Below are 22,545 nucleotides of genomic sequence, written 5' to 3'. Positions count from 1 at the left end.
GCAGAATTGGGCACATCTGTGCCCAACAAAGCATTTCCAGAGGCTGGGGGAGGCTACTCCTCCCCTGCCTTCACACCATTTTCCAAAGGGAGAGGGTGTCACACCCTCTCTCAGAGGAAGTTCTTTGTTCTGCCATCCTGGGCCAGGCCTGGCTGGACCCCAGGAGGGCAGCTGCCTGTCTGAGGGGTTGGCAGCAGCAGCAGCTGCAGTGAAACCCCAGGAAGGGCAGTCTGGCAGTACCAGGGTCTGTGCTACAGACCACTGGGATCATGGAATTGTACCAACAATGCCAGGATGGCATAGAGGGGGCAATTCCATGATCATAGACATGTTACATGGCCATATTCGGAGTTACCATGGTGAAGCTACATATAGGTAGTGACCTATATGTAGTGCACGCGTGTAATGGTGTCCCCGCACTCACAAAGTTCAGTGAATTGGCTCTGAACAATGTGGGGGCACCTTGGCTAGTGCCAGGGTGCCCTCACACTAAGTAACTTTGCACCTAACCTTTACCAGGTAAAGGTTAGACATATAGGTGACTTATAAGTTACTTAAGTGCAGTGTAAAATGGCTGTGAAATAACGTGGACGTTATTTCACTCAGGCTGCAGTGGCAGGCCTGTGTAAGAATTGTCAGAGCTCCCTATGGGTGGCAAAAGAAATGCTGCAGCCCATAGGGGTCTCCTGGAACCCCAATACCCTGGGTACCTCAGTACCATATACTAGGGAATTATAAGGGTGTTCCAGTAAGCCAATGTAAATTGGTAAAAATGGTTACTAGCCTGTTAGTGACAATTTAAAAGTAATGAGAGAGCATAACCACTGAGGTTCTGGTTAGCAGAGCCTCAGTGAGACAGTTAGGCACCACACAGGGAACATATACATGCACACCTATGAGCACTGGGGCCCTGTGTGACAGGGTCCCAGTGACACATACATATAGGCCACAAACCTATGAGCACTGGGGTCCTGACTAGCAGGATCCCAGAGACACATAACAACCATACTGAAATCATGGTGTTTTCACTATGAGCACTGAGGCCTGGCTATCAGGATCCCAGTGAGACAGTGAAAACAGTGACAAACACCCTGACATACACTCACAAACAGGCCAAAAGTGGGGGTAACAAGGCTAGAAAGAGGCTACCTTCTCACACAACCCCCCCCCAAACGAAGGACAATAAGGCTAACCTTGGCCAGTTGAGACTTTATTGTCTAAGTGGTGATAAGTAGAGAGTAGCTCTGCAATAGACTGGTTACTCCCTTTATCATCCACTATATGGTTACTTCCCTGTGGGGATGTAAACCCCCCTGTTTGAAGTTTTTTAGCTAAGCAACAATGTGAAGATGTATTTTCAGAGTTTCTATCGGTAAGTTTTAGTTTAGAGCAGTGGGAATTGTCCACTGAACCTATTTGTAGTGATGGAAATGCCAGACAGGGATGCTGTCTCAGAAAAGCCATAGCTGGGCAAAAACTTTGTCCATATGGCTGGAAGAGAGAACAGGGATGCTGTTTCTCTTGGGTTGGAGCAGGGCAGGGATGCTGTCCTATTAGCTCCACACTAGGGCAGGGATGCTGTCCTAAGTGTTGTGAGGCAGTGCAGAGTTTCTGCACTAAAGTTTCTCTGGGAGGGTTGGAGGGATGCTCCATGTTAACTAAAATGGTGCTCTTTTTCTCACCAATGTTAGTTATCCCACAGAGAGGTACTTCCACCTCAGGGAGTCCAGCTTTGCCAGCTGATGATTCCCTTGGAACAGGTGCCACCCCAGGAGAGGTTTCTCCCACCACAGGAATAGTATCCTGAATGGTAGGGTGGTTAGGGGATACTGTGATACCCTTTTTACCTGTTGATGGAGAGGGATCCTGAGTTTTCAGGCCTTCTCTCCTTTGCTTTTTCATTTCACTTGAAATGAGAGGGAACAATTCCTCAGGGATGCCCAGCATGGCTGCATGGGCATAAAACTCTACATCAGCCCAACCTGAGGCCTCTAGGTCATTACCTAAGAGACAGTCTACAGGTAAGCTAGGTGATACCACCACCTGCTTAGGGCCAGTAACTCCACCCCAACTAAACTGAATTATAGCTAAGGGAAGAAACTTAGTGGAGTTATGGACATCAATAATCTTATACTGTTGTCCAATGATGTGTTGTTCAGGAGGCACTAGGTTTTCAGTCACCAAAGTGAAACTGGCACCTGTGTCCCTGTAGGCCAAGGCCTCAACACCATTTATTGAAACTGTCTGCCTGTACTTATCCATTGTAAGGGGACAAGCAGCCAGTGTGGCAAGGCCAATGCCACTAGGTGTGACAGAAACTGTCTTGGGACTGATTACATCAGTTTCCACTATGGACCCATAAGTGAACCCAACTACACCCTTTGCTTGACTGTTGCCAGCAGTCCCACCACTAGTACCACTACTGCTAGGGGCACTAGAGCTTGATGTATTAGTGGTGGTAGGCTCAGGAGGTTTACCTGGACAGGACTTATCCCCTGGCCTATGGCCTCTGTTTTTACACACAAAGCACCAAGGCTTTTTAATGTGTGCAGGTTGGGAAGAAGAGGAAGAATTTGTTTTATCCCCACCCTCTGAAGAGTGTTTAAGATTTGAAGTGGGATCTTTGGTTTTACCCTTATCCCCATGCTTATCTTGAGATTTTTCACCATCTTTCTTCTTATTGCCATCTTTGTCACCCCCTGTATGAACTTTTCTGTTCACCCTTGTTCTGACCCATTTGTCTGCCTTCTTTCCCAATTCTTGGGGAGAGGTCAGATCAGAGTCTACCAGGTACTGGTGCAACAAATCAGACACACAATTATTAAGTATATGCTCTCTCAGGATTGTGTTATACAGGCTTTCATAATCAGTAACTTTACTGCCATGTAACCACCCCTCCAAGGCCTTCACTGAATGGTCAATGAAATCAACCCAGTCTTCTGAAGACTCCTTTTTGGTCTCTCTGAACTTTATCCTGTACTGTTCAGTGGTTAAGCCATAACCATCCAGGAGTGCATTCTTAAGAACTGTAAAATTATTGGCATCACTTTCTTTCACAGTAAGGAGTCTATCCCTACCCTTTCCACTAAATGATAGCCATAGGATAGCAGCCCACTGCTTTTGATGGACATCCTGTACAGCACAGGCCCTCTCAAGTGCAGCAAACCACTTGTTAATGTCATCCCCCTCCTTATAAGGGGGAACTATCTTGTGCAGATTCCTGGAATCATGCTCTTTTGCAGGATGACTATGGGGAATACTGCTGCTGCCACCATGGGTATCTAAACCCAACTTCTGTCTTTCCTTCTCTATTTCTAAAGACTGTCTATCCAAATCCAGCTGTTGCTTCTTGAGCTTCAGTCTGGTTTGTTCCACTCTCAATCTATTGAGCTCCCTTTCTAACAATCTGTCATCAGGGTGGGTGGGAGGGACATTTCTAGATACAGAGGTATGATGGGAATGAACAGAAGGAGACCTGTCCCTTACAGAGGGCACCCTAACAGCTTGGCTACCAGCATAATGTGAGAGCACACCATCAGTATGGTGTGATTCAACCTCTGTACCAACTATGCTAGACTGTCTAGTAATGGGCAGGCTGAGAAGTTTCTTTCCTGAACCTTTTCCTGGGGGAGTCCCTGGATCAGATTGAGAACCATTAGCTACTTTTTCTACAGATTGGGCACTTATGGCCTTATCCTGTACTCTAAGCATATTAATTAACAGTTCTAAGGAAGGATTCTTCCCTACACTCAAACCTCTCTCTATGCAGAGACTCCTTGCTCCTTTCCAGCTAAGGTGATCATATGCAAGTTTGGACAGTTCAACTTTTTGGCCTGTGCCAGACATTTTTAGAGAGAGTTAAAGTGATAGACAAAGAGAAAAAAGTTTTCAGAACTTTTTGGAAAGACAGAAAAAACTTTTTAAACTTTTAAGAACTTTTTGTAAGTTTAGAAGTACTTTTCAGCACTTAGAAAAGAGTGAAAAGAGGAAATGCAAAACTTTTTGGCTATGTGTATATACACTGACCTTGTTTTGTATATTTTTCTCTTATGAAAAGTACAATGACAAGAGTGGTAAGTAGTCTCAAGCACTTATCCCACCACTGCACAACCAATGTAGGAGGCTGGACTGGCTTGTAGTGAGTACCAAGGGGTACTTGCACCTTGCACCAGGCCCAGTTATCCCTTATTAGTGTATAGGGTGTCTAGCAGCTTAGGCTGATAGATAATGGTAGCTTAGCAGAGCAGCTTAGGCTGAACTAGGAGACGTGTGAAGCTACTACAGTACCACTTAGTGTCATATGCACAATATCATAAGAAAACACAATACACAGTTATACTAAAAATAAAGGTACTTTATTTTTATGACAATATGCCAAAGTATCTTAGAGTGTACCCTCAGTGAGAGGATAGGAAATATACACAAGATATATATACACAATAGCAAAAATATGCAGTATAGTCTTAGAAAACAGTGCAAACAATGTATAGTTACAATAGGATGCAATGGGGAAACATAGGGATAGGGGCAACACAAACCATATACTCCAGAAGTGGAATGCGAACCACGAATGGACCCCAAACCTATGTGACCTTGTAGAGGGTCGCTGGGACTATCAGAAAATAGTGAGAGTTAGAAAAATAACCCTCCCCAAGACCCTGAAAAGTGAGTGCAAAGTGCACCAAAGTTCCCCTAAGGACAAAATAGTCGTGTTAGAGGGAAAATGCAAGGAAAACACAAATCAGCAATGCAACAACGATGGATTCCTGACTGAGGGTACCTGTGGAACAAGGGGACCAAGTCCAAAAGTCACAAGCAGCTCGGAGATGGGCAGATGCCCAAGAAATGCCAGCGGTTGGTGCAAAGAAGCTCTTACTAGGCTGAAGAACTGTGAATACTGCAGGAACGACAAGGGCTAGAGACTTCCCCTTTGGAGGATGGATCCCCCACGCCTTGGAGAGTTGTGCAGAAGTGTTTTCCCGCCGGATGGACGCCAACAAGCCTTGCTACACGCAAATCGTGCGTTTGGCGTTTTTGGACGCTGCTGGGGCCCAGGAGGGACCAGGAGGTCGCAAATTGGACCTGCAGAGAGAGGGGACGTCGAGCAAGACAAGGAGCCCTCACTGAAGCAGGTAGCACCCGGAGAAGTGCCAGAAACAGGCACTACGAGGATGCGTGAAACGGTGCTCGCCGAAGTTGCACAAAGGAGTCCCACGTCGCCGGAGACCAACTTAGAAAGTCGTGCAATGCAGGTTAGAGTGCCGTGGACCCAGGCTTGGCTGTGCACACAGGATTTCCGCCGGAAGTGCACAGGGGCCGGAGAAGCTTGCAAAGTCGCGGTTCCCAGCAATGCAGCCCAGCGAGGTGAGGCAAGGACTTACCTCCACCAAACTCGGGCTGAAGAGTCACTGGACTGTGGGAGTCACTTGGACGGTGTCGCTGGATTCGAGGGACCTCGCTCGTCGTGCTGAGAGGAGACCCAAGGGACCGGAGATGCAGCTTTTTGGTGCCTGCGGTTGCAGGGGGAAGATTCCGTCGACCCACGGGAGATTTCTTCGGAGCTTCTGGTGCAGAGAGGAGGCAGACTACCCCCACAGCATGCACAAGCAGGAAAACAGTCGAGAAGGCGGCAGGATCAGCGTTACAGAGTTGCAGTAGTCGTCTTTGCTACTATGTTGCAGGTTTGCAGGCTTCCAGCGCGGTCAGCGGTCGATTCCTTATCAGAAGGTGAAGAGGGAGATGCAGAGGAACTCGGCTGAGCTCATGCATTCGTTATCTAAAGTTTCCCCAGAGACAGAGACCCTAAATAGCCAGAAAAGAGGGTTTGGCTACCTAGGAGAGAGGAAAGGCTACTAACACCTGAAGGAGCCTATCAGCAGGAGTCTCTGACGTCACCTGGTGGCACTGGCCACTCAGAGCAGTCCAGTGTGCCAGCAGCACCTCTGTTTCCAAGATGGCAGAGGTCTGGAGCACACTGGAGGAGCTCTGGACACCTCCCAGGGGAGGTGCAGGTCAGGGGAGTGGTCACTCCCCTTTCCTTTGTCCAGTTTCGCGCCAGAGCAGGGGCTAAGGGGTCCCTGAACCGGTGTAGACTAGCTTATGCAGAATTGGGCACATCTGTGCCCAACAAAGCATTTCCAGAGGCTGGGGGAGGCTACTCCTCCCCTGCCTTCACACCATTTTCCAAAGGGAGAGGGTGTCACACCCTCTCTCAGAGGAAGTTCTTTGTTCTGCCATCCTGGGCCAGGCCTGGCTGGACCCCAGGAGGGCAGCTGCCTGTCTGAGGGGTTGGCAGCAGCAGCAGCTGCAGTGAAACCCCAGGAAGGGCAGTCTGGCAGTACCAGGGTCTGTGCTACAGACCACTGGGATCATGGAATTGTACCAACAATGCCAGGATGGCATAGAGGGGGCAATTCCATGATCATAGACATGTTACATGGCCATATTCGGAGTTACCATGGTGAAGCTACATATAGGTAGTGACCTATATGTAGTGCACGCGTGTAATGGTGTCCCCGCACTCACAAAGTTCAGTGAATTGGCTCTGAACAATGTGGGGGCACCTTGGCTAGTGCCAGGGTGCCCTCACACTAAGTAACTTTGCACCTAACCTTTACCAGGTAAAGGTTAGACATATAGGTGACTTATAAGTTACTTAAGTGCAGTGTAAAATGGCTGTGAAATAACGTGGACGTTATTTCACTCAGGCTGCAGTGGCAGGCCTGTGTAAGAATTGTCAGAGCTCCCTATGGGTGGCAAAAGAAATGCTGCAGCCCATAGGGGTCTCCTGGAACCCCAATACCCTGGGTACATCAGTACCATATACTAGGGAATTATAAGGGTGTTCCAGTAAGCCAATGTAAATTGGTAAAAATGGTTACTAGCCTGTTAGTGACAATTTAAAAGTAATGAGAGAGCATAACCACTGAGGTTCTGGTTAGCAGAGCCTCAGTGAGACAGTTAGGCACCACACAGGGAACATATACATGCACACCTATGAGCACTGGGGCCCTGTGTGACAGGGTCCCAGTGACACATACATATAGGCCACAAACCTATGAGCACTGGGGTCCTGACTAGCAGGATCCCAGTGACACATAACAACCATACTGAAATCATGGTGTTTTCACTATGAGCACTGAGGCCTGGCTATCAGGATCCCAGTGAGACAGTGAAAACAGTGACAAACACCCTGACATACACTCACAAACAGGCCAAAAGTGGGGGTAACAAGGCTAGAAAGAGGCTACCTTCTCACATTGGTTCTCCACCAGTCGAGTCGGGGTCGCCGGGTGCAGTGTTGCAAGTCTCACGCTTCTTGCGGGGAGTTGCAGGGGTCTTTAAGTCTGCTCCTTGAAACAAAGTTGCAGTTCTTTTGGAGCAGGGCCGCTGTCCTCGGGAGTTCCTTGTTTTGCGTGAAGCAGGGCAGTCCTCTGAGGATTCAGAGGTCGCTGGTCCTTTGGAAAGCGTCGCTGGAGCAGGTTTCTTTGGAAGGCAGGAGACAGGCCGGTAGGACTGGGGCCAAAGCAGTTGGTATCTTCTGTTCTTCCTCTGCAGGGGTTTTTCAGCTCAGCAGTCCTCTTCTTCTTGTAGTTTCAGGAATCTAAATTCTTAGGTTCAGGGGAGCCCTTAAATACTAAATTTAAGGGCGTGTTTAGGTCTGGGGGGTTAGTAGCCAATGGCTACTAGCCCTGAGGGTGGGTACACCCTCTTTGTGCCTCCTCCCAAGGGGAGGGGGTCACATCCCTAATCCTATTGGGGAATCCTCCATCTGCAAGATGGAGGATTTCTAAAAGTTAGAGTCACTTCAGCTCAGGACACCTTAGGGGCTGTCCTGACTGGCCAGTGACTCCTCCTTGTTATTCTCATTATTTTCTCCGGCCTTGCCGCCAAAAGTGGGGGCCGTGGCCGGAGGGGGCGGGCAACTCCACTAGCTGGAGTGTCCTGCGGTGCTGGCACAAAGGGGTGAGCCTTTGAGGCTCACCGCCAGGTGTGACAGCTCCTGCCTGGGGGAGGTGTTAGCATCTCCACCCAGTGCAGGCTTTGTTACTGGCCTCAGAGTGACAAAGGCACTCTCCCCATGGGGCCAGCAACATGTCTCGGTTGTGGCAGGCTGCTGGAACTAGTCAGCCTACACAGATAGTCGGTTAAGGTTTCAGGGGGCACCTCTAAGGTGCCCTCTGGGGTGTATTTCACAATAAAATGTACACTGGCATCAGTGTGCATTTATTGTGCTGAGAAGTTTGATACCAAACTTCCCAGTTTTCAGTGTAGCCATTATGGTGCTGTGGAGTCCGTGTTTGACAGACTCCCAGACCATATACTCTTATGGCTACCCTGCACTTACAATGTCTAAGGTTTGGCTTAGACACTGTAGGGGCACAGTACTCATGTACTGGTGCCCTCACCTATGGTATAGTGCACCCTGCCTTAGGGCTGTAAGGCCTACTAGAGGGGTGACTTATCTATACTGCATAGGCAGTGTGAGGTTGGCATGGCACCCTGAGGGGAGTGCCATGTCGACTTACTTGTTTTGTTCTCACCAGCACACACAAGCTGGTAAGCAGTGTGTCTGTGCTGAGTGAGGGGTCCCCAGGGTGGCATAAGATATGCTGCAGCCCTTAGAGACCTTCCCTGGCATCAGGGCCCTTGGTACCAGGGGTACCAGTTACAAGGGACTTACCTGGATGCCAGGGTGTGCCAATTGTGGAATCAAAAGTACAGGTTAGGGAAAGAACACTGGTGCTGGGGCCTGGTTAGCAGGCCTCAACACACTTTCAATTCAAAACATAGCATCAGCAAAGGCAAAAAGTCAGGGGGTAACCATGCCAAGGAGGCATTTCCTTACACAAGTAGACTGAAACCATGGATATATCACACATAAGCAATCTGAAACCTTGACAGCTAAGAAAATGTTTTCACAAGATTGTCTCTCATTCACCTTGGGAGGTTGGTAACAGGTGTTTTTGTCCAGGAACAACTGAAGGTTAATTGCTTCGCATAAATGTGTCAGAAATGCTCCACCATAGCTTTGAATCGAATATGCAGAGACAAAACAGTTGGGGCAGTGTCAGGAGGGGCTCCAACCACTGCTGTACTGGTTCACAATATTGTAAAAAAAGACATACACGTTATTTCATAAAACAACTTATGTAATACAAAATGCTTCTTGGGTCTTATTTATGTAATTTACTGTTATTTATTACCATTACTGCAGATTTTTCTTAAACATGTTATAAATGTGGCTTTATTTGGTCTACTTATCAATAATTACCTTTGTATATGAGTACGTATATACTGTTCATATCATAGATAGGTATACACATCATACAGCATAATTTCAACAGTCCAAAAGCAACAGAATGTTCTCATTTTGAGTCACTTCACAATGAAGTGATGGTTATTTGCACACTTAGAATACAAAACAGTGATGGGTGGAATGCTTGAATTAATGTCAGCCAATGGTAATCACTCGGTCTGCATCCCACACCATCATTATTTCTACCAGAACAGTAGGGTAAGTGGTGACTTTCTAAATACACCATAATATTAAAAGATACCATAAATCTGCCTCTAGAATTAAGTCAGGTTTAATTGAACAGTTAATTTGTTATCTTGGAGTGCTATTTTTGATGGCCCCACATCGAAGTTAGCACATGTGGGCTAGTATAACTCCATTTTAGCCAATGGGGCCACCAGCCTTGCACCAGTGAAAATGACAATTTCAAGTTTTCACTGTCAGAACATGTAAAACATAAAAGGGACATGTCCTCCATTTTGATATTTAGAACCCTACTTTATGGGCTATTAAGTCCTTACTTAGGGAAGATGTATAAATATTAAAAAGGAGGGTTTTTGCCATGTTGATTTGACAGGTTAAAGGCTGCCCAACTAGGCTGCCATGGCAGGCCTAGAGCCATGTTTTCACTTTGTCTGGTGGCACAATCAGTGCTGCAGTCTACTAGTGACATGTAACTTATAAGCCCTGTGAACGCTGTGTACCATATATTAGGGACTTATAGGCATTTCCATATGTCAGTCAAGTATTAGTCAATTATACACACACCTTGAGGGGTTGCAGCACATGCACAGCGACCTGATCAGCAGGGCTCAGTCCACTTCAGAGTCAGAAAAACCAACGCCATCTAGCATAAAGTGGGAGTGAGCCTGCAAAAAGGACCAGGTGAACTAAGCACTGGTCACAAAATACTGGTTGAGGTTTGCAACCAGTATTTTTTGTGACCAATGTTGCAATTTGCAAACCAACCTATGTACTAATAGGGCGGTTCACAAACGACTGATACCGAGTAGGTCGCAATTTGATTTACTGCATAAATATATATGAGGCAGGTCAAAATGGTGCACACTGGGAATCATAGTCGTTGCAGGGATGGTTGCCTGCTAAGGTCAGCAGATCACCATGTCTGTGATTGCTTTTAAATAAAGCAATTTTTTTAAATGCCTTGTTTACCTTAAAGGCAATTGGGATGTTTTAAAAAAATGAAAAGTGTAAGTTTCATTTTATAAGAGCAGGCAGTGGGCCATTCTTTTGTGCATTTAAAGACAGAGTGCATGCAAACGTGCATGTAATGCTTGTGTAGTAAGCATTATGATTTCAGTTAACTTTTAATCACATGAACCTAATATGGGACTTGTTTCTTCAGTGGATAAGGTCACTTCTCCTGACAGGCATAGTCCAGCTCCCTGTCACAGTTAAGTAGGTCTCCCTCTCTCAATAGGTCTAACAGAAAGTTGGATCCATAGGCTTCACAGCCATAGCCCTAATCTGGAGAGAGTGACATTTAAGCAGAGATTCCTTCCCTAGCTCCTAAGCTTATTTTCTCCTGATGCTAGTGCACAGAATCTTTTTGGTACTGAGTTGAAATGTTGAAAAAGTACAGGCTGAGTAATAGGTATCCAAGCCCAGACAATGAGGGAGATAGCACATTCTTATTGTTCTGGTGCTCCTCAAATTCTTGAGGGTACATTCTGGCCCAAAAGTACTGGATTCTTGTTCTGCTGTCCCTCCTAAAGCTAGTTTTATTTATCTCCGGAGAAATGGCTCTGAACGGGGAAGCATTTTACAGAGACATGTTACTGGAAAGAGGAGTCCCTTTCATTCTGGCTAAGAATATCTACTACATTAAAGAGCAGCCAACAGGCCTATTTGTTTTGGAGTGAGAGACAGATTCGGTTGGCGGTATTAAATGGTAATGACTCAAGGCCTCATTATGACTTTGACGGTCCTTTCACAGGACCGCCAAAGCCGCTGCAGGCAAAAGACCGCCAGTAATGGAGGTCTTTGCCCGGCCTATTAGGAGTTTTCCACTTGGCCAGCGGGCGAAAACAGCGTTTCTGCAGAAAACTCACCACAACACGATTACAAACCGGCGGCAATGTTGTAGTGCGTTGGGTGCGACAGCACCTGTCGCACATTTCACTGCCCGTAATTCGGGCAGTGAAATGTGGAAAGGGCTGTCCATGGGAGCCCCTGCACTGCCCATGCCAAGTGCATGGGCAGTGCAGGGGGCCCCATGGGGCCCCCAATGCCCCTTTCCCACCAGCCTTTGCATGGCAGTGAGACCGCCATGCAAAGGCTGGCGGAAATGGGACGCGTAATCCCCAGTGCTGCCCTTGCGGATTGCGATCGCCGCGACTGCCAGGCTGTCGACAGGCGGTCGGACCATGGCACATCTGCCACGGTCATAATAGGACGGTCGGACCGCCCTGTCTGCGGCTGTCTGACCGCCATCACGAGTGTGGCGGTCTTGAGACCGCCACACTCGTAATGAGGGCCTGCGTACCTTAAGTTTTGAATTTTTTGTCCTTTAAGTTTTAGTTGTGTAGCAGCACTCAACTTACAACTGAATTTCAACACCCCTTTCAATTTCGTTTTTTAGAGAATTCAATAGGCTCTTGGGTGGTTTTATGTTCAGGATATGTTAAAGGTAGATGTGTTCTTTTGCATGTTGATAGTATAGGCCTGTGTGATGTTTACTGAATTCATGCATACCGCCTGTTGAAGCAGATTAATTCTTATTCTTATTGCCAAGAATCTTGCTGGGTATGTGGGCATTTGTGGAAATCTGATGGTGTTCATATCTCTCGTTTCAAGATCCATATGAGTAATAAATAGCATAATTGATAACATCACAGGATGTTACACCATATGACCTGTGTACATATGAAATCACAGCAAGTGACAATACAGGAATTAATCCTACAAGCACTTTATTCATTTTCACCACTTTTTGTATCACTAGATATTATTTTGCCAAATTATATCAAGAAATAAAAGGGTATTAAAGGAGATATTCATCCAGCACTACAACGGTACAATGTGCAACCATAAAAACAGGATTCAAATCTTAACTTCCCAAATCGATCGAATTGTGTCATCTTATACAAATTACTTTACTTCACTGTGGAACATTTTGAGCGTGAGATCCGAGATCAGCTCAAGAAATTCAGTTCAGAATGTGTGCTGTATAAAAACGACACATATGGCTTAATAGACAATCATAATGCCCCACATTCAACAATAATATTGACCATATAGACACGGCACTTGACAAATGCCAAGTCATGGCAGCGTTGTCAAGTCAATAGTGGGTGGGCAAAAGTTCATATTTAAAAACTACTACTTTTATGTGAAGTGTAATAAGCATAACAAAATGAAAATCTTCACCGTGTTTTTAAAGGGTGGTTGCTGTAACACTTAGATGTTGAATATTTTGATGGTTCAATTCATAACACCTGCCTCATCTCTCCATAATTTTCTTGCTTTCTCACCTCAACTCAGCACTCACCGTTGGACCTACTCTGCAGCCTATCTGGCCCTTTTGTGCAGCACATGACTATTGCTGGAGGTCATTATGCCAGCCGAGGTCTCACCACTAAGCAGTGCTGATTGCAGAGCTCGGGGGCCGCAGCAGATCATGGCAGAAGCAAGTGAAGTTCCCTCGTTGAAATTGAGCACCATCACTGAATCTTCACTTACATTAGTTGTCATAAGGACCCATACCCTTGGTGGTACAGCCAATGCCTATGGTGAGCCCTGGAAACGGATATGCGTGACTTCTGTTCACCCGTTTCAAGATGTGGTATTCTTCTAAGCCATGAAGAGTGCACTGCAGAGTCATAAGCTAATCGAAACTCGAATGGACCCGAGTCCCTCTCTCTGCAGGCTTGTCTGCAGCACCAGTCCTGCACCTGAGCACAGACCATAGTCCATTTACTAAGGCTGCCACATGCTGACTGCGTGAAAGTATTTTTATTATTCAGAAAATAATGTTTATATATGGGTATTTAAGTTTGCATGACTAGGCCGCAAATATAAATTACTGGGCCTCAGCCTGTTTGCACTGATTTTAATTTTAAAGCTGCTGAAGAAAATTGTTTGTTTTTTTAAATTGCATGAACAAGTTTCCAATAAAAGTTTTTCGCCTGTGTTTCTCTTTTAAATAAAATAGACGAAATGGGATTCATTTCACGGTTTTGTTTTTTTTGCACTGAATAAAATGTATATACTTGTGTGCCTTAGGAGGAAGCTATGTAGGAATGTACTTGTATATTGCACTATTCAAGGCCTTTTGCCTAGGTCTAGTCAATGTGTATTTACTTCGTAAATTCGCAATTAAGTGTTGCAAAACGATTTCCTACTTCCGATGTATGCAAAGTAGGCACCCTGAAATGTTACTTATTTTATGTATCAAGTTTCTTGCAAAACGTTGTTGGTTAAAAAATGTGCGATTTCTGAGCTGTGTGCCAGACTTTCCATGCCTTCATACTTTGATTGTTTTGCTTTCCAAACTGAGAAGTCTCCACATAACACCGTTTGCCGATTTATATCTAGACTCCCCCTTGACTTATGAACCTAGTTTTTTGTAGCAACATATTTTGGTTCTGGCTAATTACCTTTAGTTATAGCATTTCACAATTGGCTTTATTTGTATGCATTATTACTGCTTATTTAAATATGACTAACTACTTTTTGCCTTGTATAATAATTCTTATATTTTGAATAAACTTTTAGTTTTGACTTTGAATGTTATCCTGCAAATGTTTTCTTTCTTTACGAGGCCCCCTGTCCTTTTGGACTCACACAGCCTGATGCTGCGCATCTACCATTTAAATGTATTCGTAAAAAGCACCGACAACTGATACATTATAACCACAGAGTAAAAAGTGCTTCCGCAAACCAGCATCCACTGTGATCGCAGCTGTCAATATACATGAGAGTTAGCTATCTCTGTGTGACAGGTGATTCTTACACCAAACTGTGTTATTCTCAAGCATGATGCATGAGATTTGAGGTGTCAGGGTGTATGTTTGTGTTAAAATGCCTAACTGTGTACAGTTGTATAATGATATGTGTAAAGGTTGACTAGTTTTGTCAATGTCACCATTTTTTATTCCTGGACTTTGCATTCATATATCATTGCTATCAGGTGTGTTGGTTCAATTAGCTCAATTAATCAGCCAAGACTACACTGGTATGTTAAAAGCAAAGTCCAAGAATGGAAATTGGTGTCCTGATGACATGGAACCATCTGTTCACCTATCTTTGTGGGTATTTGATGGCATGTTTGTGTTTGATTGTGTGCGTTTGGTGTTTGTTTTGTGTCGGTTTCCAATGATGTGAGCATGGATGTCTGATGGTGGGTCTCTGTGAGTATCTGATGTGGGTGCAAAAGAATTGCGAACTTGAAACCTGGAACTCTACAATCTCACAAACACAAGATTTATGTCTCTGTGTACAGGAAAGAAAGAGTTGCTAACAAAGCGGCTCGCATTGTTCAGTCTTTGATTTGATGGAATAAAGGTTGGCTGGCGGATTTTATTCAAGTCTTAACTTCACAAGCAAATACATTGATCGATTTCTGAATACTGAATGTTAAAAACATTAATGTAATACATGTTGTTTCCGTTTATATTTCACATGTTTTACTTAATTTTTAATTCCATAAGTGTCTGCTTTTTCAAGGATGTTGTTACAGTTTTTTGTTTCAGGCAGCATATTACTGTGCTATAGCACATACTTTTATCTGAGTTGCCTTCAGATGTTTATAACACACAATAGAGAACTATTGAGTTGTTGATGTGGGCAGTGAGAGCTTCTCTCAGTGATTGTGAGTGGGTAAAAAGGTGTTCAAAATTCATGGCCATCCACTCCTTGGCCTCTCGGCAAAGCGCACGGACCAGGAATCACATATCCCACTTGCAATTGTGATTCTATGCACGTGTGTGAAGGAGGTACACAGCTGTCAATATACTCACAAGGCGAAATTAAAAGAAAATGCAGTGCTTATAGGTGAGTAAGTGTAGGAGGCTGGACTGGCTTGTAGTGAGTACCTAGGGGTACTTGCACCTTGCACCAGGCCCAGTTATCCCTTATTAGTGTATAGGGTGTCTAGCAGCATAGGCTGATAGATAATGGTAGCTTAGCAGAGCAGCTTAGGCTGAACTAGGAGACGAGTGAAGCTCCTACAGTACCACTAGTGTCATATGCACCATATTATAAGAAAACACAATACACAGATATACTAAAAATAAAGGTACTTTATTTTTATGACAATATGCCAAAGTATCTCAGAGTGTACCCTCAGTATGAGGATAGCAAATATACACAAGATATATGTACACAATACCAAAATATGCAGTAATAGTATTAGAAAACAGTGCAAACAATGTATAGTTACAATAGGATGCAATGGGGACACATAGGGATAGGGGCAACACAAACCATATACTCCAAAAGTAGAATGCGAACCACGAATGGACTCCAAACCTATGTGACCTTGTAGAGGGTCGCTGGGACTATTAGAAAATAGTAAGGATTAGAAAAATAGCCCACCCCAAGACCCTGAAAAGTGAGTGCAAAGTGCACTAAAGTTCCCCAAAGGACATAGAAGTCGTGATAGGGGAATTCTGCAGGAAAGACACAAACCAACAATGCAACAATGATGGATTTCCAGTCAAGGGTACCTGTGGAACAAGGGGACCAAGTCCAAAAGTCACAAGCAAGTCGGAGATGGGCAGATGCCCAGGAAATGCCAGCTGTGGGTGCAAAGAAGCTGCTACTGGACAGTAGAAGCGTAGGTTTCTGCAGGAACGACAAGGGCTAGAGACTTCCCCTTTGGAGGACGGATCCCTCACGCCGTGGAGAGTCGTGCAGAAGTGTTTTCCCGCCAAAAGACCGCCAACAAGCCTTGCTAGCTGCAAATCGTGCAGTTAGTGTTTTTGGATGCTGCTGTGGCCCAGGAGGGACCAGGATGTCGCCAATTGCGTCAGGGGACAGAGGGGGCGTCGAGCAAGACAAGGGGCCCTCTCAGCAGCAGGCAGCACCCGCAGAAGTGCCAGAAACAGGCACTACGAGGATGCATGAAACTGTGCTCACCCGAAGTCACACAAAGGAGTCCCACGTCGCCGGAGGACAACTTAGGAGGTCGTGCAATGCAGGTTAGAGTGCCGTGGACCCAGGCTGGACTGTGCACAAAGGATTTCCGCCGGAAGTGCACGGGGGCCGGAGTAGCTGCAAAAGTCGCGGTTCCCAGCAATGCAGTCTGGCGTGGGGAGGCAAGGACTTACCTCCACCAAACGTGGACTGAAGAGTCACTGGACTGTGGGAGTCACTTGGACAGAGTTGCTGGATTCAAGGGGCCTCGCTCGTCGTGCTGAGAGGAGACCCAAGGTACCGGTGATGCAGTTCTTTGGTGCCTGGGGTTGCAGGGGGACGATTCCGTCGACCCACGGGTGATTTCTTCGGAGCTTCTAGTGCAGAGAGGAGGCAGACTACCCCCACAGCATGCACCACCAGGAAAACAGTCGAGAAGGCGGCAGGATCAGCGTTACAGAGTTGCAGTAGTCGTCTTCGCTACTTTGTTGCAGTTTTGCAGGCTTCCAGCGCGGTCAGCAGTCGATTCCTTGGCAGAAGGTGAAGAGAGAGATGCAGAGGAACTCGGATGAGCTCTTGCATTCGTTATCTAAGGAATCCCAAGAGACAGAGACCCTAAATAGCCAGAAAAGAGGGTTTGGCTACCTAGGAGAGAGGATAGGCTAGCAACACCTGAAGGAGCCTATCAGAAGGAGTCTCTGACGTCACCTGATGGCACTGGCCACTCAGAGCAGTCCAGTGTGCCAGCAGCACCTCTGTTTCCAAGATGGCAGAGGTCTGGAGCACACTGGAGGAGCTCTGGGCAACTCCCAGGGGAGGTACAGGTCAGGGGAGTGGTCACTCCCCTTCCCTTTGTCCAGTTTCGCGCCAGAGCAGGGCTAAGGGGTCCCTGAACCGGTGTAGACTGGCTTATGCAGAAATGGGCACCATGTGTGCCCATTAAAGCATTTCCAGAGGCTGGGGGAGGCTACTCCTCCCCTGCCTTCACACCATTTTCCAAAGGGAGAGGGTGTAACACCCTCTCTCAGAGGAAGTCCTTTGTTCTGCCATCCTGGGCCAGGCCTGGCTGGACCCCAGGAGGGCAGAAGCCTGTCTGAGGGGTTGGCAGCAGCAGCAGCAGCTGCAGTGAAACCCCGGGAAAGGCAGTTTGGCAGTACCAGGGTCTGTGCTACAGACCACTGGGATCATGGGATTGTGCCAACTATGCCAGGGTGGTATAGAGGGGGCAATTCCATGATCATAGACATGTTACATGGCCATATTCGGAGTTACCATTGTGAAGCTACATATAGGTAGTGACCTATATGTAGTGCACGCGTGTAATGGTGTCCCCGCACTCACAAAGTCCGGGGAATTGGCCCTGAACAATGTGGGGGCACCTTGGCTAGTGCCAGGGTGCCCTCACACTAAGTAACTTAGAACCCAACCTTTACCAGGTAAAATTGGTCACTAGCCTGTTAGTGACAATTTGAAAGAAATGAGAGAGCATAACCACTGAGGTTCTGGTTAGCAGAGCCTCAGTGAGACAGTTAGGCACCACACAGGGAACACATACATATAGGCCACAAACTGATGAGCACTGGGGTCCTGACTAGCAGGGTCCCAGTGACACATAACAAACATACTGAAAACATAGGGTTTTCACTATGAGCACTGGGCCCTGGCTAGCAGGATACCCGTGAGACAGTGAAAACACCCTGACATACACTCACAAACAGGCTAAAAGTGGGGGTAACAAGGCTAGAAAGAGGCTACTTTCTCACACAAACCCCCCCCCCCCCCAAACGAAGGACAATAAGGCTAACCTTGGCCAGTTGAGACTTTATTGTCTAAGTGGTGATAAGTAGAGAGTAGCTCTGCAATAGACTGGTTACTCCCTTTATCATCCACTATATGGTTACTTCCCTGTGGGGATGTAAACCACCCTGTTTGAAGTTTTTTAGCTAAGCAACAATGTGAAGATGTATTTTCAGAGTTTCTATCAGTAAGTTTTAGTTTAGAGCAGTGGGAATTGTCCACTGAACCTATTTGTAGTGATGGAAATGCCAGACAGGGATGCTGTCTCAGAAAAGCCATGGCTGGGCAAAAACTTTGTCCATATGTCTGGAAGAGAGAACAGGGATGCTGTTTCTCTTGAGTTGGAGCAGGGCAGGGATGCTGTCCTATGAGCTCCACACTAGGGCAGGGATGCTGTCCTAAGTGTTGTGAGGCAGTGCAGAGTTTCTGCACTAAAGTTTCTCTGGGAGGGTTGGAGGGATGCTCCATGTTATCTAAAATGGTGCTCTTTTTCTCACCAATGTTAGTTATCCCACAGAGAGGTACTTCTACCTCAGGGAGTCCAGCTTTGCCAGCTGATGATTCCCATGGAACAGGTGCCACCCCAGGAGAGGTTTCTCACACCACAGGAATGGTATCCTGAATGGTAGGGTGGTTAGGGGATACTGTGATACCCTTTTTACCTGTTGATGGAGAGGGATCCTGAGTTTTCAGGCCTTCTCTCCTTTGCTTTTTCATTTCAGTAGAAATGAGAGGGAACAATTCCTCTGGGATGCCCAGCATGGCTGCATGGGCATAAAACTCTACATCAGCCCAACCTGAGGCCTCTAGGTCATTACCTAAGAGACAGTCTACAGGTAAGCTAGGTGGTACCACCACCTGCTTAGGGCTAGTAACTCCACCCCAACTAAACTGAATTATAGCTAAGGGAAGAAACTTAGTGGAGTTATGGACATCAATAATTTTATACTGTTGTCCAATGATGTGTTGTTCAGGAGCCACTAGGTTTTCAGTCACCAAAGTGATACTGGCACCTGTGTCCCTGTAGGCCAAGGCCTCAACACCATTTATTGAAACTGTCTGCCTGTACTTATCCATTGTAAGGGGACAAGCAGCCAGTGTGGCAAGGCCAATGCCACTAGGTGTGACAGAAACTGTCTTGGGACTGACTACCCCAGTTTCTACTATGGACCCATAAGTGAACCCAACTACACCCTTAACTTGACTGTTGCCAGCAGTCCCACCACTAGTACCACTACTGCTAGGGGCACTAGAGCTTGATGTATTAGTGGTGATAGGCTCAGGGGGTTTACCTGGACAGGACTTATCCCCTGGCCTATGGCCTCTGTTTTTACACACAAAGCACCAAGGCTTTTTAACTTGTGTAGGTTGAGAAGAAGAGGAAGAATTTGTTTTATCCCCACCCCCTGAAGAGTGTTTAAGATTTGAAGTGGGATCTTTGGTGTTACCCTTATCCCTATGCTTATCTTGAGATTTTTCACCATCTTTCTTCTTATTGCCATCTTTGTCACCCCCTGTATGAACTTTTCTGTTCACCCTTGTTCTGACCCATTTGTCTGCCTTCTTTCCCAATTCTTGGGGAGAGGTCAGATCAGAGTCTACCAGGTACTGGTGCAACAAATCAGACACACAATTATTAAGAATATGTTCTCTCAGGATCAAGTTATACAGGCTGTCATAATCAGTAACTTTACTGCCATGTAACCACCCCTCAAAGGCCTTCACTGAATGGTCAATGAAATCAACCCAGTCTTCTGAAGACTCCTTTTTGGTCTCTCTGAACTTTATCCTGTATTGTTCAGTGGTTAAGCCATAACCATCCAGGAGTGCATTCTTAAGAACTGTAAAATTATTGGCATCACTTTCTTTCACAGTAAGGAGCCTATCCCTACCCTTTCCACTAAATGATAGCCATAGGATAGCAGCCCACTGCCTTTGAGGGACATCCTGTACAACACAGGCCCTCTCAAGTGCAGCAAACCACTTGTTAATGTCATCCCCCTCCTTATAAGGGGGAACTATCTTGTGCAGATTCCTAGAATCATGCTCTTTTGCAGGATGACTATTGGGAATACTGCTGCTGCCACCATGGGTTTCTAAACCCAACTTCTGTCTTTCCTTCTCTACTTCTAAGGACTGTCTATCCAAATCCAGCTGTTGCTTCTTGAGCTTCAGTCTGGTTTGTTCCACTCTCAATCTATTGAGCTCCCTTTCTAACAATCTGTCATCAGGGTGGGTGGGAGGGACATGCCTTGAAACAGAAGTATGGTGAGAATGGACAGAAGGAGACCTGTCCCTTACAGAAGGCACCCTAACAGCTTGGTTAACAGAAACATCACTTCTACTGTGGTGAGAATGAATGCTTTTGCTATGATGTGAGACAACACTATCTGTATGGTGTGACTCAACCTCAGTACCAACTATGCTAGACTGTCTAGTAATGGGCGGCTATGAAGTTTCTTTCCTGAATCTTTTCCTAGGGGGGTCCCTGGATCAGATTGGGAACCATTAGCTACTTTTTCAACAGATGGGGCCCTTTTGGCCTTATCTTGTTCTCTAAGCATGTTAAGCAATAATTCCAAGGAAGGATTCTTCCCTACACTCAAACCTCTTTCTACACAGAGACTCCTTGCTCCTTTCCAGCTAAGGTGGTCATATGCAAGTTTGGACAGATCAACATTTTGGCCTGTGCCAGACATTTTTTAGAAAGAGTTAAAGTGATAGAAAAAGAGAAAAACGTTTTCAGAACTTTTTAGAAAGACAGAAAAAAAAACTTTTTAAACTTTTAAGAACTTTTAAGAAAGTTTAGAGGTACTTTTCAGCACTTTAGAAAAGAGGTGAGAAAAGAAATGCAAAACTTTTTGGTTAGGTGTACATACACTGAACTTGTTTTGTATATTTTTCTCTTATGAAAAGTACAATGACAAGAGTGGTAAGTAGTCTCAAAGCACTTATCCCACCGCTGCACATACAATGTAGGAGGCTGGACTGGCTTGTAGTGAGTACCTAGGGGTACTTGCACCTTGCACCAGGCCCAGTTATCCCTTATTAGTGTATAGGGTGTCTAGCAGCATAGGCTGATAGATAATGGTAGCTTAGCAGAGCAGCTTAGGCTGAACTAGGAGACGAGTGAAGCTCCTACAGTACCACTAGTGTCATATGCACCATATTATAAGAAAACACAATACACAGATATACTAAAAATAAAGGTACTTTATTTTTATGACAATATGCCAAAGTATCTCAGAGTGTACCCTCAGTATGAGGATAGCAAATATACACAAGATATATGTACACAATACCAAAATATGCAGTAATAGTATTAGAAAACAGTGCAAACAATGTATAGTTACAATAGGATGCAATGGGGACACATAGGGATAGGGGCAACACAAACCATATACTCCAAAAGTAGAATGCGAACCACGAATGGACCCCAAACCTATGTGACCTTGTAGAGGGTCGCTGGGACTATTAGAAAATAGTAAGGGTTAGAAAAATAGCCCACCCCAAGACCCTGAAAAGTGAGTGCAAAGTGCACTAAAGTTCCCCAAAGGACATAGAAGTCGTGATAGGGGAATTCTGCTGGAAAGACACAAACCAACAATGCAACAATGATGGATTTCCAGTCAAGGGTACCTGTGGAACAAGGGGACCAAGTCCAAAAGTCACAAGCAAGTCGGAGATGGGCAGATGCCCAGGAAATGCCAGCTGTGGGTGCAAAGAAGCTGCTACTGGACAGTAGAAGCGTAGGTTTCTGCAGGAACGACAAGGGCTAGAGACTTCCCCTTTGGAGGACGGATCCCTCACGCCGTGGAGAGTCGTGCAGAAGTGTTTTCCCGCCGAAAGACCGCCAACAAGCCTTGCTAGCTGCAAATTGTGCGGTTAGTGTTTTTGGATGCTGCTGTGGCCCAGGAGGGACCAGGATGTCGCCAATTGCGTCAGGGGACAGAGGGGGCGTCAAGCAAAACAAGGAGCCCTCTCAGCAGCAGGCAGCACCCGCAGAAGTGCCAGAAACAGGCACTACGAGGATGCATGAAATGGTGCTCACCCGAAGTCGCACAAAGGAGTCCCACGTCGCCGGAGGACAACTTAGGAGGTCGTGCAATGCAGGTTAGAGTGCCGTGGACCCAGGCTGGACTGTGCACAAAGGATTTCCGCCTGAAGTGCACGGAGGCCAGAGTAGCTGCAAAAGTCGTGGTTCCCAGCAATGCAGTCTGGTGTGGGGAGGCAAGGACTTACCTCCACCAAACTTGGACTGAAGAGTCACTGGACTGTGGGAGTCACTTGGACAGAGTTGCTGGATTCAAGGGGCCTCGCTCGTCGTGCTGAGAGGAGACCCAAGGTACCGG

Source organism: Pleurodeles waltl, chromosome 8 (genome assembly GCF_031143425.1).
Source record: "Pleurodeles waltl isolate 20211129_DDA chromosome 8, aPleWal1.hap1.20221129, whole genome shotgun sequence".
Lineage (NCBI taxonomy): Eukaryota > Metazoa > Chordata > Amphibia > Caudata > Salamandridae > Pleurodeles > Pleurodeles waltl.
The sequence above is the reverse complement of the archived record's forward strand: the minus strand, read 5'-3'. Positions refer to the sequence as shown.